Here is a 15,114-nt window from a genome sequence, read left to right on the forward strand (position 1 = left end):
AGGATGTATTTAGAAAGAGTGCATCCCCACACCAAAAAAAAGCTGATCAAAACAATGATCTGCTCTTTCAAAAGCGTGTCCAAACAGCATCCATCTTTCAAAAGAATGGGCCAGGGATTGAAAAAGCAGGTGCTGAGGATTGTACTTTTGGAAAAAAAAGGGTCCTAGATATTGTGCTGTCAGAGAGACCACAACAAATCATCATCCTTACTTTCCTGCTAATTTGCATGAACCAATTTAATTGGTTATATGAGGGGGAAAAAAAAAACCTCACTGATGATGGATTATGTCACTCAAATGCTTACTTCCAAAGACACAAAGCTCCTAGAACAGTCCCGCCCCGCCCCGCCCCCCCCCCAACGTAAATCAATACAGCTACCCCCCCCACACTACCACAATCAGCAGACATCATAGCCTCCAAAACACACAGCTCTCATAACAGCACACACCTTTCATTTGTCCACTGCACAAATGTCTCAGAACTATTTCCAGCTGTGAGTCACCTGTCTCTAGCATGTGGTAGTTGTGCACATGCCAGCTGCATGTTAGCTCCCCAATACAATCAGCTACTCAGCACTATGCTTTGGGCTACACCACCCTTGCCTTTTCCCTGCACAATGATAACGGACTCACCCAGCCCCCAAATCCCTTGAAAGTGTCCTCTTCTGGTGCGCAGCCCCTGGTCATAGGACACCCATAGAAAGGTACCCAGCTTCTCTGCACCCAGCCTACTGCTCCAAACTTACACAGAACACTTAAGTTCAATTATAGTAAAATCCAAGGAAATTAAGGTTATAAAGAGTCTCTAGAAACAAGTGTATGAGAGCAAGAAACAAAATCATAAAATGCTAACTAGGGCCTACACTTATTAACAGCTTGCTTTCTTAGCTAATAAAATAGTCTCAGCCCAAAGGTCAGTCATTTGCAGTGCCTGCTAGGCTCAAGGAGCTAGGAGTTGGTCTTTTACGCGCTTACTCATCAAGCTGTTTTCACAGAGACTGGCTCCAGAGCGGTTTCTGTTCCATTTGATAAACTGAATTCCCCTTGCCGTCGTGGTGTTTCTTTCACTGCTACGGAGTTACGATTTTTTGTGTGATAGTTTTCCATGACTTTTCTAGATTGTTGCACCAGTAGACAATTGACCACTTGTTAGCCGATGATCAGGTGAGATACCACCTATGCCCTTGTTTTCAGCTGAGTCTTTAGCTGCTAGGACGGAGTCCCTTCGCAGCAGGCAGCCAGGGAGGCTGACGGGTGCCCCACAGGTTGTACTGAGAGCCCCCTACACCCGTGTCTTTAACTGCTAGGACGAGGTCCCTCCACAGCGGGCAGCCAGGGAGGCAGACGGGTGCCCCAAGAGTCTGCTCTGTGGAGGCAGCAGGACTCAGCACTCAGCTCTCAATACGCCCCACCAGTGACCAGGCTGTTACAGCTGAAAAGCAGCTGGCTTCTTTGTTTTGTTTGGTTTGCACAGTAACAGGAAGAGTCAGGTTACCACTTAACCAGTTACTCATTTATTTAACTAAAAGAGTGAAGCTCTTATGGTTACAAGGTTTATACTTTGATTACAAATAGCTAGCATGCACTTTAATTCATAGATCTATATTTGTTATATGTGCGCAAAAGCAAAATGTAAACTACCTAGCAGGTCTTCTTCTCACCCCTGCGTTACCAATGTGGTGTGGCCAGTGTCTTCTCTCAATCCCTTGGGAAGGAGTCTTTTATGAGGAAATGGGCATCCCCTGGGACCTCGGGAGACAAAGACCCTCCTGTCCAGAAGGCAGAGGTAATTGGAGCTCAAAAAGGGGTCTGCCGGACCCTCCTTTTATACCTCTTGAGTCACGTACACTTCTTCCTTATCTAAAAGGGTGCCAATTGAATTAAATCATCCCATGATGCTGGTTCTCACAGGGAGTTCAAGGGCTTAGTTAGCACCTGTGAGGTGGAGACAATTTAGGGCATTTTTCTTAATGGGCTGGAGATTCCTCCGTCTGGGACCAAGTGTGGGCGTATCAATCACTGGTACCAGCCAAGGGCAGCCCGAGGCCCTGGCAGTCTGTTAGTCCATTGTCCTTTGTTGTCTGGTTTCGGCCCATTCACGGTCAGTCTGGCTCTTGCTCCGGAGCACCAAAGACTTGTGCTAGGAGATAAGCACATCTGCGCTTTAGGGCATTCCAAGACTGGGCTGTTCCTTTTAACCCTTTCATGACTGAAGCACCTAAGGAAAGCAAGATGGAGTTTAGCAAAGGTGGGGGGGGGGCGCCTCTGTCTGGCTACATTCCACCCCCTTGATACACCTCATTGTGTCCCAGAACGCAAGGTGGTGGTGATGCCAGTACCTGTTGCCCTCCTTGGAGGAAGGTAAAATCAGCCCATAGGGATGACCTGATTAGGTGATTTACAGTCAAGGGATTGAGCAGGATCACTTGCCAATGCCATATACTGCACATGCACAGAGGATATTGCTACATTAATTACACGTTTAACAATGCACAAAATCCTGTCCTTAGGATTTATGGGGGCCTATGCAGCATTATTAAACATGCTCCTCTACTCTACTGAAGGCAGCCTTCAGCTGGCGCCACTAAACCCAGTGTTTCAAGAAGGCACAGCCATACCCATCCCTCAGTCTCTCAGAACTGCCCCCCCACATTGCTGCCACACATGCTGCATCATATCCAGCAAATGCTGTAGCAGTAGCTCTCAGCAGGCTTTTTGCTATCACATCGGTGCTTCATTGGGGCAGACCCATGGCTTCCTGGAGCTTTGAGCCACTCCTGCCTCACCACCAGCATTCTGACAATCAGTAATAACATGGGGGGGCGGGATTTGCACATGAGTATATGTGACAGAGCATAGTTATAGGAAAACGAGTTTTTGCGTGACAGACTATGTTGGTGAGCACAAGATGTGTAACAACCTGTTGGCAGACTATGAGTGTCGTTCATGAGAGGCACAGTCCACGTCACTGTGAAAGCCAGTCTGTGTGTGTGTGTATATATTAGGAAAGTGAAAGAGACAGTAAACTCACTGTAACCTTAATTCCCCCCCTTTCCTCCTCCTCTAAGCAGAAAATGTGGGTGAGGACCAGGGAGGGACTCCACTCCACATGGCAGAGGTCTGTGTCACTGTGCTGCCAGTGACCAGCTGGTCACACCCCTCTGGGCTCTCCATGGCTGCACTGGCACAGCTAGAGATGTGAGGGAGGGAAGGGGCAAAGGTGGGCACAGGGAGAAGCCCACTGGCCCAGCATAGTGGAGAGGCTGAAGAATGTCATGTGATAACATTTGCATGGACATTATCGTCCCCGTTGGCTGGGATTTAGCATGATCCTGTTTCTTTGGGACGGACTGATGCGGGGGGGGGAATCACAACATTACAGAAACCTAAAGTATTTATCATTGCCTATTTGGCATACATTATAAACGATTCACTTTGACCGTTAACTCCCCGAGAATTCAAATTGTTCCATACACTCATCCATATTCATGACTTACGTGTATTTAGATTTGCATGGGGGCAATCTGATTGGGTGAGCTTGGATGCCTTCCAGAAAATTCCAAGAGTCTGCGGACCTGGTTCAGGACTTTACCTGTATGGTAATGTGGTCATGAATATTCATAAGATGCCTTTATAAAAGAACGCGTCAGGGAGGCGCTGGGGTCCAGTGTAGTCAGTGTGTGCCCTGTGTTCAGTGTGTTCAGGGTTCAGTTGCTGGGGGTTACCTGAGGAGCAAGAACGCATTGTGGACTTCACTTACCTGGAAGCGGTGCAGAGTGGCAGCAACGTTTTCTGAGATTTTACCTGGACTTACCATATTTACCAGAGCTGATGTTCACTAGGCTTTTAAGCGCTATTTAGGAAGCGCGAGCCTACCTGGACTTGACCCACCTGGAGTTCACCATATTTACCTGGATTTACTACATTGACTTAAGCTCAAATCACTTCAGGCTTCTGAGCGTCAGTATGGGTGGCGCGGGCCTGCTACGGTTGCTTGGCAACCAGCATCCCTGGCAATAGCTTCCATAGTGACCAGTAGCAGTTACGGAGGACCTCCCATGGAGGAGTGAGGGATCACCACCTTCACTACGCCTTGTCTGGCCGGACAGTGGCGGGCCTCAGGGGTCGACCTTAGGCCGACTCCCAACAGCTGCCAAATGGTGTTCCTGCGTGCCACAAAAGAGAAGGCCCAGGACGCCAGCAACAAAATATCCTTGTTTGAGGTACTGACTAGCTCTTGGAGCAGGCTGAGAGTTTTAAATTTTTTGATGGTTTAAATTATTATATAGTAACTTTAGTGCTAGTATTATTGATCGCTATCGTTATATTTATTAGTATTAGAACCTATTCATAAAAATATTTAATTGTGTACCCTATTTACCGTCATACCTGAATTCACTTACCTATCCAATCCCACTGAAGAGCCTCAAAAACCTTTCAGTAGGTGTCTGGACCACAAAAGGGACAGCCTAGCAAACCGTCCTTGGTAATGTGAGGAGGCCTAGCAAACCCCTTCCTTACTCGGGAGAATCAAATAATCTCCCTTCCAGAAATTGATCCCTGTTGCCTCTTTCCTAAAAAGATTCCTTAAGACCACAGTTCTATTTATTGAAAAGAGACAAAGATGGCTTCCTCAATCTTTATTACTGAGTACTTCTTAAAAAATCGAAAGCTTGTTAATTTAATCCCTGTTTGGTTACTCTATTTTTCAAATTACCTACTTGACTGTTATTCCAGTGTTTTGGTCTCAAGTTTTAAAATTTGTGTTTGTCATACCCTCTTTTAGATTTTAAGGGCTGTTTTTTAAATAAAATAACCACATTTGTTTGCATAACTTCTTCTCGCATACTCGTTCTCTCCCTCCTGGTGTGGTGGTGCGTCTTGAGGTTGACTAGGGAGTAGAGGACAGGGACAGAGCCACCAGAGGCAGGATTTTAAGACAGGGAGCAGTATCGGTGTGTCTGGTGAGGACAGGTGAGCTCTGTGTGTGGGCCTTTATTGATGCACGGGCATACTCCTCTCCTTGCTGTAGGTTCCTGTGTCCACTGGCCCACAGGTCAAAGAAGAGAAGATTCTAGCAGTGGCCAGCAAGGGGAATGGTGCCCCAGATTTTTCAGGTGCCCTGTGCAGCTCCATATGCCTAATGATGGTCTTAGATTTCCATGTCTGGAAATAGGAGTCACAGGGGAAGAGAACAGGGACAGAGCTAATGAAAACTCCCTAGTCTTCTAAAGTAAGGTCACAGCAATACTCCTGGTTCTGTGTATCAATAATTACAAATGAGTCTGTCTGCTGGGACTTTTGCTTCACAATTTCTAAACTTTCCTAGTGATGATTATTTATTATTTGTATTACTGTAGTGCCTAGGAGTCCTAATCATGGATCCCATTTTGCTAGGCATTGCTGCTGTCTACACCAGACATACCAACTGGTAACCCACTTGTAAGCCCAGTAAAGTTTTGAACTGAAGATATGAGTCCTGGAAATTAAGCTGTAGGATCTAGGCCCAAACTACAAAACATGCACTCATTTGCTCTTAGCCCCTTTGCCTTCATTAACATACTCATGCCTTGCTATACAAGCACAATTGGTTCCCAAATTCTGCTTGTGGGCGAAAACTCATAAGAGCAACACTAAATTGCCATTAAAATACATGTAAAAGTCCCCAATTCATTCCAAGTGCTTGTAACTTGACATAAACCAGTTGAGTTTAGGTACTTTTCTGATGTATTTAAATAGTTTGGCACCAGAAATAGGATGTAGTGCATGTGTGTAGAGCAGAGATTCCCATCCTATCAGTCAGGGCCCAAAGATGGGTCCTATTAGATTTGTTAAAGGTTGCCAGCTGGGCAGTTCCCAGCTGCATGTGGCTGTGAAAGAAGCCATTTGCAGTTTCTTAACACTGCTGCCTCAGGCAGATACCTAGCGATAGAGATACTGGCTGGAGATGGCAGCTATTTCTATCACTAGGGATAGCAATTACCTTATGCCTAGGTGCTGAAACCCTAACACTTGAGTTAATTGGTTTTAACAACTGTTACCTGCTGGGAGCAGGAGGGCTGGGTGAGTCAAACAGCCTAGTAGCCCTGGTGAGGAGGCTGTGGGAGGAGGAGGAGGAGTGTCTGAGGCTGGGGCTGTTTAGGGATGTGGTTGGGGGGATCTAAGACAGGTTGGTTTGGCCCTGCTGGGGGTTTGTGTAAGCCTGGGGACAGTGTGGGACTGTAGGGGGAGCATCAGGCTGGGGGTAGTTTGGGGCTGCAGAGGGGCTCTAAGGCCGGGGGTAGTTTGGGACCTTAGGGCCATGTCTACACTAGCCCCAAACTTCGAAATGGCCATGCAAATGGCCATTTCGAAGTTTACTAATGAAGCGCTGAAATGCATATTCAGCACTTCATTAGCATGTGGGAGGCCGCGGCATTTCGAAATTGACGCACCTCATTGCCGTGCGGCGCGTCCCAACTGGGCTCCTTTTCGAAAGGACCCCGCCTACTTCGAAGTCCCTTTATTCCCATGAGCTCATATGCATTTCAGCGCTTCATTAGTAAACTTTGAAATGGCCATTTGCGTGGCCATTTCGAAGTTTGGGGCTAGCGTAGACACGGCCCTAAGGTCCCAAACTACCTTTGTAGTTTGTTTGTTTGTTGCTTTGTTGCTGGACATGGTACCTTTGTTAAGGTACCCAAACTACCATCCTTTGTTCACTAAACAAGTGAACTTTGTTTGTTTGTTTGAGCTCATGGGAATAAGGGGACTTCGAAGTAGGCAGGGTCCTTTCGAAAAGGAGCCCCGTTGGGATGAGCCACGCGGCGGCGAGGCGCGTCAATTTCGAAGTGCCGCGGCCGCCCCCATGCTAATGAAGCGCTGCATATGCATTTCAGCGCTTCATTAGTAAACTTCAAAATGGCCATTTGCATGGCCATTTCAAAGTTTGGGGCTAGTGTAGACGTAGCCTAGGAGGTGTTAAAACCTGGTCAACGGTAAGATCTGCAGGGCAGGCGGGGGGGTGGGGGGTCTAATATAGTAAACCCTGGAGTTACCCAAGGGTTGTTCCTGCAATCCCTGCATAACTCAAATTTTCCTGTAAGGGGAGGGAAGCCAGGAACCACCCGGCCTGGTCAGTTTCCTGGCTCCCAGAGTTGCAGGAGCTGGGAACCAGGGGCAGGCTGGTTCCGGTCTCCCCTTGGCTTGCAGGACTTGGAAACTGATCAGCTCATGGCTGGTCAGTTTCATGTTTGCACAGCTCAGGGGAGGGAACCAGGCTAAGAGCCTTCTCCCTCTCTTACCCCAGCTGCAGGGCTGTCAGACAGCTGCATGTCTGAGGGAAGAGAGGAAGAAGGCTCCAGTCACAGGGCTGTGGGTCTCCCCACCCCCCAGACAGGAACCCCATGGCTGGCTCCACTCCAGCTGCAGGGCTGTGGGTCTCCCCACCCCTCCTGCAGCCAGGGACCCTGCACCTGGAGCAGAGCCAGCTGTGGGACTGCGGGTCTCCCTGCCGCCCCCCAGCCAGGGACTACATGGCTGGCTCATATAAGCAGGGGAAGTTCACTCGTTTAGTGAACAAAGGATGGTATGTATTGTCCCTTGTTTTAGCGAGTACTCATAAGTAAAGTACTCGTTAAATGAGGGATGAGTGTACATATATACAAACCTCTAACACTTTGAAGATAGTTTTAATGAATGAATGAACGAACACATAAATTACTCTCTGTCTAATTGGGAATTATGGCCACTGGGAAAAAAAAATGGATACCTAAAATATGTCACCACGGTAGCAATGGTGATAGGTGTAGTGTCATCAGGGCTTGGTCATTTTTACCATTATTTTCTATATATGCCCTGGCTTTCACTAATGCTATCACCAATAAGAATACATAGGCTGGAAACTGAAACCTATTAGTGCAGACAACACTAACCTCTGCGGAGGTTTGAGACATGCTTGTACATGGTGAAGGGAAACTTACACTGTCTCTTCCCAGCCTGTGCTTATTCTGTGGCGATATGTCTCATTAGACCTTTAGGGAGACAGCTGGAGTTTTAAGCAGACCCTTGCCATGCTTTTTCATGAGCAGATGGGAGATCAGAATTCAAATGTAAGTTCTTCAGCTTCATCATCCTGCCCCTGCTGCATATGGCCCTGTAAGACAATCACAATAATAGAATTTACTGCATTTAACCCTGAAAAATAACTTGCATTCCAGTTTTTAAATCAGCCAGCATCTCACTAATAGTTTTGGGAAAAACTCTTTTATTGTTGCTGGACATGTAAGTTTGCATTTCTGTTTCACAAGTCGTTTTCCCATCAAGGCTGGAGGGCCCCATATAAAATATAATCACAATGTAGTAAGATTTTTCCAGCATTTTAAAATATTAATTATTAGAGCTGGAGCCATTCAGTCCCATGGGCCTATATTTATTGTACCAGATACCAGTTTCTGGCATGTCAAGGCTGATATTGCTGCAATGTTGCCTCGTGAAGCAGCATATATGTCAGATGTTATGTGAAATTCTGACCCCAATTAACTCAACAGCAAAACTGCTAATGATTTCAGTGGAGACAAGGTTCTGCCCCACCTCCTCCCTCCCAAGTTTCTCCTATGGTTATAGTGAATTTAAAGCATTATAATTTCAGAACCCCACCAGGTGGCACCTGGATGCTAACTTCCACAGGAATCTTATTAACAGAGCGGGAGCCGTGCTAGTCTATATACTATCAAAACAAAAAGCAGTCAAGTAGCACTGTGCCTTAAATATTGAGTCTGTTCTGGTCTGGCTATGGTCTGAAGAAGTGGGTCTGTCCCACGAAAGCTCACCTAATAAATTATTTTGCTAGCCTTTAAAGTGCTACTTGACTGCTTTTTGTTTTGATAGGAATCTTATTGTGTTAAAGAGTTCAATAACGTGACTGCAGACCTTTTTGAAGAATAATACAGGTTATGTAAAATTAGATTACATGCTGAAATTCTGTGAATTGGGATATAAGAGAGTATTGATGATCACATTTATGCTACGCTGAAGTGGTATATAGGGCCAAACATCTGAATTATTAGGTAAAATAATACATATTTTACTCAACAAACAGAAAATATTTTTGTATGTATTCTGTACGGAGTGGAGGAACATGAAGCAGAAAAGAACACCCTATAACTCAGTGGTCTCCAACCTTTTTTAAGCACATGATTATGTTTTTGCATTTAAGTGCAATCCAGGATCTACCTCAAACCCAAATACCCTTGCCTCACCTCGTTCTGCACCCCTTCTCCAAGGCCCTGTCCTGCACACTCCATCCCCTCTCCTCCCCACATCCTCACTCACTCTCACCAGGCTAGGGTAGGGTTGCAGATGCGATACAGGCTCTTGTCTTGGGCCACAGGGTTCTGCTGAGCCTGGGACAAGAGTTTGGGTGCAGGAGGGGGTTTGGAGTGCTGGATTTGGGAGGAAGTTTAGGTGCAAGGTGGGGCTCAGGGCTGGAGCAGGTGTTCAGGATGCAGCCTCTGGCCAGGAATTGCTGACTTCAGGTGGCTCCTGGGCAGTGGTGCGGTGGGGCTAAGGCAGGTTCACCCTTGCCCTGGCCCAACACATCCCCCAAAACAGTTGACAAGTCCAGCAGTGACTCTGGGGTAAGGGCAGGTGGCTCCACATGCTGGGCCTCATCCACACAGCTCCCATTGGCTAGGTTTCCCTGTTCCCTAGGAGCTGCAAGGGCAGTGTCTGCAGGCAAGGGCAGCACAGGGCTGTCCCATCAATGAGGTGGGGCCAGCCACCCAGGCCCTGTGCTTTTGGGAGCCCCGCAACAGCTGTCCCACCTATCCTATAGATGGGAGAGGGAGGATTAGTTGGGGCAGGAGGCTGACAGCAGCCAGCAGCAGCCAGAGGGGATTGCCTCCCCTTAGTCTCCACCCTCCTCAGCATTCACAACACAGTGTTCCACACATGGTCCCGCCCACCCACTGAGCTCTGCTTCTCCTCAGGTGGCTGGGAGGCCTCCAACTGCCTTCACAGTAGTGGGGCTCAGTGGGCCGGGAGGGTGCAGTGGAGTGATGTGTGGTGAGTGGGGTGGGGGCGGGGGAAATGTGCCCTCCTGTGGGTACCACTGCTGTCTACTGCCCACCCGCTGCCCTAGGTAATCCCCAGCCAGGCTGGTCAGGGAGGGGGCCAGGGAGGGCAGCAGACAGCAACCAGAAACTCAAGTCAGGATCATGACCTCCACTGTGCTAGTTGCTGTACAAATATCTGAATAGAGGATTGGAGGCACTTCCAGGGAGGAACCAACTCTCTATCAGTGTTGCCAACTCTTAGTTTTATCATGGATTTTTACACAGCTGGTGTCTTTCTTAAAGCCCCAGCTCCTGGAGTCAGCTAATCAGACAAGAATCTCAGTTTTCATTAAAACAAACAATAAAAACTTCTTTTATGGCTCCCGAGATAACCTTGACATTGTAAAGGCTCAAAAGCCACAAGGTAAACAAAAATAATGCAGTATTTATTATTTTAAAAAGACATCATTTGGGGTGAGGCTGACTCATACTTTTTGAATGCTTGGGACTAGAAATGCTTTGTCTGTGACTTGGTTTAGCTATGCCTGGGAGAGGATTGTTTTCAGTTTTTTGCTGTTTGTTTGTTTTTGTTGGGCATTTTTTGTTCTGTGAGAAAAGGAAAGTTTGCAAAAAGGGAACAAACATCAGACCTGTGAGTAGCCACTAAAGTTCTCTGGTCGAAACCAGTTTTACAGCTGCATTTAAACTAAACATTCTATGTAAGGAAGAGAGCAAAGAAACAAATGTAAACAAAGGAAAGCATAGCAGCAGAAATGTAGCACATTACAGACTACCAAAATGATTTATTTGGTGATGAGCTTTCATGGGACAGACCCACTTCATCAGATCAATTTAATTTCCAATACAGACTGACATTTATAAGTACAGAGGACTAAAAAAAAAATTGCAATAAAAACTAACAAATCAAATAGGATAGAAGGAAGGGGGCTAAGAGGTGGGGAGATGTTAATTGTCCTGTCTGAGATAATTAGGAGCATCAAAGAAGGGGAAGCATCCTTGTAAAACATGAGGTAGTTGATGTCTCTGTTCATACCACATGTTAATGCGTTGAATTTGAGTATGTACTCTAACTCACAAATCTCTCTTATCTGTTGTTATAGTCTCTTTGTTCCAGGACACAAATTCTCAGGTCTTTAACACAATGGCTCACTCCATTGAAGTGTTCCCTGACAGGCTTATGCTATTGAGTTGCTTGATGTCTGCTGTGTCCATTTATTCTTTGGCGAAGGTTTTGCCCAGTCTGTCCAATGTACGTAGTGTCAGGGCATTGCTGGCACATAATAGCATATATAATGTTGCTGGATGTGCACGAGAATGTGCCTTTTATTTTGTAACTAACATATTTAGGTCCAGTGATGGTATCCCCAGAATAAATATGTGGACAAAGTTGGCAGCAGGGTTTGTTGCAAGGAAAAATTCCAGGATCAGAATTACTGTGGTGTAGCCTGTGATTGCTGGTGAGAATCTCTCTCAGGTTAGGAGGTTGTCTATTGGAAAGGACAGGCCTGTCGCCTAGAGCCTTCTGGAGTGCATCCTGATCCAGACTAGGTTGTATGTTTTTAATGGTGCATTGCAGGGGTTTGGGTTAGGGGCTATAGGTGATGACAATGGTGTTCTGTTGTTGATCTTCTTGGGCCAATCTTGAAGTAGCTGGTTTCTGGGTATTCGTCTGGCCCTGTCAATTTGTTTTTTACTTCTCCCTGTGGATAATTCAGTTTTATAAATGCTTGGTACAAGGTCTTGTAGTTTTTGGTCTCTGTCAGTTGGATCAGAGCAGATGCAATTTATCTACCCCTTAGCAAATACAGGTCTGGCAGCACCACAAATGTTGTCAGACAAAAGAGTAGTGGCCGGTGCAGAAGCAGAGCTGGGAGTAAAACCCAAGAATTGTGGCTTTAGGTACCATAATTGAGTCACTAAACCAGTGGAGTCCAATAGTAAATCAAGTATCACCATACTTGTGGTTGTCAAACTTGCACATTCACCACAGCACCCTCCTGGTTCTAAATAAAGCCCCCTCCCTGAGAGCCAGGCACCCCTACCACACCCCATCACCCTTGTACATGCCACCCAACCCATTTTAGTTGCTGCTGCTGGATCTGGGGATGCTGGGGTCAGAAGCGCTGAGGTCACAGGCCGGGCCCCGAGGCCACACCAGGTCAGAGGCACTAGGGCAGCAGGACCCACACTGGGGCCAAAGGAGTCGTGAGGCTCCCAGCTGGAGCAACAGGCACTGTGCCAGAGAAACTATGGCAAGGGCCGCCTCCGCCACTGCCAACACGTGCTTGTCCCATCAGGTGGTGGGGTGCATGTGTGAAGCAGCCAGAGGGGCATTCCATGTGTGCAGCTCTCCTGAGCTGCATTTCTCCATGCTCCGCTGCCCCATTCGCCACATGTGGCAAACAGGGAGCATATTGGACACGGTGGCACTAAACTAACTGCCAAGATAGCCCAGTAAAAAGCTCCCTGGGTTAGAAAAAAAGATGGGGAGTTAAAAAAAAAAAAAGATCTCACCTCTAAATGCTATTTAAATTCCACAGTCTTCTCTGTGTCCTGGAGTCCTGAGTGGGCAAAAGACCTCATAGCTGTATCGTCCGGAGCTTTCATGCTCCTGGTAAGTCTCCCTTGGTGAGCAGATCTGAGGCGAGGCTCCTGACTAATCGTGGCCCAAACTTCACAGGATCCCAACAGTGGTCAGGAGCATATGCAGGACCTTTTAATACTCTGTGGCTGTAAAGGTAGATGATGGCTGCAGCCGGATGGAGGTCACTGGTTGTTTGGGATCTCTTTGCCACAGAGTCAGGATTTTCCTGTCAAGCCTCATGTGGTCACTGCCTGCTCATCAGTTTTCCCCCATTAAAAAATGTCATCCACAGGCGTCTGCAAAAGGACTCGCAACTGAACAAAGCCCTAGGACAACAGAAGAGTGGCAGTGAACACAGAAGCAGTGATCTCTGGGAGTCTTTAGTCATATATCTGCATGCAGGTGGCAGCTGCATGATGGTCATCTTGTGCTTGGATGACACCGAGATGCATTTGGGTCATCGAAGCTGTGACTCAGCAGGCATTTACTCGGATCTCCTTTGCTCACCCCAAAGGCCTTTGTTTGGGGCTAGAAAAGGTTGCCCAACATAGGCTCTTTCACACTCTTCCAACTGGATGGCCACATCCAGTAGGATCAGTCAGATCTCCTCTGAAACGAGCAAAAAGAAAATGAATTTTGACACCAGGAATGACTGCACCTCTGTGAGCTCTCAACACATCCACTAGGCCGACGAGGTCTATTAAAAGAAGGTGGAGGTGGCCACACCTTCTTTTCGGAAGGAAAGCCGCCTGAACAGAGATGCATTCATGGGACTATCTTTGCCATTAAAAATAAGATCACCAGTCATCTTTTGGAGCTTCCTGGGGGTGATCAATGAATGTCTCATCATTCTCCAGCTCAAACTCAGCAATACAGAATATCCCACAGTTATCAGTGCATGAAACCCAACACTTGATAAAGAGGAAGAGAACAAGGAACTCTTGATGCAGTCTCCAGAGCCACACCTAAGGCAAACAAACCCTTCTCCTAGGAGATTTCAGTGCCAGAGTCATACAGGACTCCCAGTTCTGTACTGGCACAAAAGGCAAAGAAAGGGTGGGAAAGGTAAACCCCAGCTGTTTTCTCAGCAAGTGTGTGAAGCATTACTGCTCAGGCCAAATACCATCTTTAGGTTGAGTAACAAATTTAAGACCACCTGGAAACATCCTTATTTTAAACACAGGCACATCCTTGACTATGTTATAGTCAGAGCTGGAGGTTATGCCAATGTCCATGTAACGTGAGCCATGAAAGGTACCGTGATAGATAGAAAGGCTACTGTCCCTTTTCTAGACATCCCAGTATGCAGTTCAGTAAATTCCCTGTAAAGTGTTAAACCCAGAGATAGTGGATCCTGTACTGGCAAGCAACCAGGTGAGCCAATGGGAAGAGAGAGGTGGATTTTTGATTTAAATCAGGTATCTGCTGGGTGAGTCCTCTGGGTAACCTGAGGGGAGAGACAGAGATGGATTAAGTGTGGAACCAGGCTTGGAGTTTTCAGTAATATCCAGATTTCAAGAGCACTCTTAGAATATCAGATATTTAAGTAGAAAAAAAAGTTTAGTCAGGTGCAATCAAATTATTTTTTTAAATTTGGGTTTGGTGTGGGACTTGTCAGGCTAGCTGATGTACACCTCTGTACACTGCAACTTTTATACTGGACCCCAGGGAAGTAATTCTCTATATTTTAATCCTTTTTCATTTTGTAAAGTTACTCTGTAACACTTAGCTACCAAGTATATTTCCCAAGTATGTGGTCTTTGTTTTGTTAATAAAATCACCTTTTTAAGACTATGATTTGGATTCTCATGTCCTAGCAGAGGTTCTCTGTGTATGCATGCCTAAGACTGAGAGGTTAGCTATCAGAGACAGCAGTTTGTTTTCTCTTTGTTTTCAAGCTGTCTCCTAAGAGGTTGGGATTACCCCCAAGTACACATCCCAAGTGCGCCTTTTTAGGTTCTTAAAAGAGGTTCTCTCAGTTGGGTGGTGGCAGCTACCTCCCAAGGTCAGGGAATCTGTGATCCTGGGAAGCTTTTAAGCCAAAGCCTATAAAAGCAAGGTATTTTAAGGTCTCTTGCAGGCCCCCAACTTCTGCACTCAAGAGTGTCAGAGTGGAGAAAAGCCTTGACAAGGACAGATCACTTGGGACAGACCAATTAGTAAGAGCAGTCACCATGCTGCAAACACCCAAAGACTAGAAGAAAGTGGTTTTCAAGTGTTTGACCCTGTAAAAAGCCAACAAAAACATGAGGCTTTTCACTTGCTCAAAGCCGAAGTCCAAAGGAGAATATGTGACATCAAAAATAAATGGTGGCAAAAGAAAGCCTCTGAGATCCAGGATTTCATAGACTAGGATAACAGGAGAAACTTTTTCCAGGCAACCAAAGCTACACATGGGCCAAGCTCAAAAGGCCAAATCTCTTTGTGTTCCCAGGATGGCTCTACCCTCCTCAAGGATGATACAGCCATTAAACA

The 15,114-nt window shown here is 46.5% G+C and overlaps 1 long non-coding RNA gene across 4 annotated transcripts in view; it reads right to left on the bottom strand.

Annotated features, from left to right (window-relative positions):
- Window positions 1-1,491: 1,491 nt before the first annotated feature.
- Window positions 1,492-15,114, bottom strand: part of LOC142013162 (uncharacterized) — a 28,204-nt gene continuing 14,581 nt past the window's right edge. For 2 of the 4 annotated variants that reach the window (XR_012645571.1, XR_012645570.1), the window contains exons 2-5: window positions 12,570-12,965; window positions 7,962-8,134; window positions 3,498-3,725; window positions 1,492-2,218 (exon numbers count right to left, since the gene is read on the bottom strand). This is a non-coding gene — a long non-coding RNA (uncharacterized LOC142013162). The remainder of the gene's footprint in view (window positions 2,219-3,497; window positions 3,726-7,961; window positions 8,135-12,569; window positions 12,966-15,114) is intronic. The other 2 variants (XR_012645569.1, XR_012645568.1) reach the window with 1 other exon arrangement.

This window comes from Carettochelys insculpta, chromosome 5, assembly GCF_033958435.1.
Source record: "Carettochelys insculpta isolate YL-2023 chromosome 5, ASM3395843v1, whole genome shotgun sequence".
In the NCBI taxonomy this organism is placed as follows: domain Eukaryota; kingdom Metazoa; phylum Chordata; order Testudines; family Carettochelyidae; genus Carettochelys; species Carettochelys insculpta.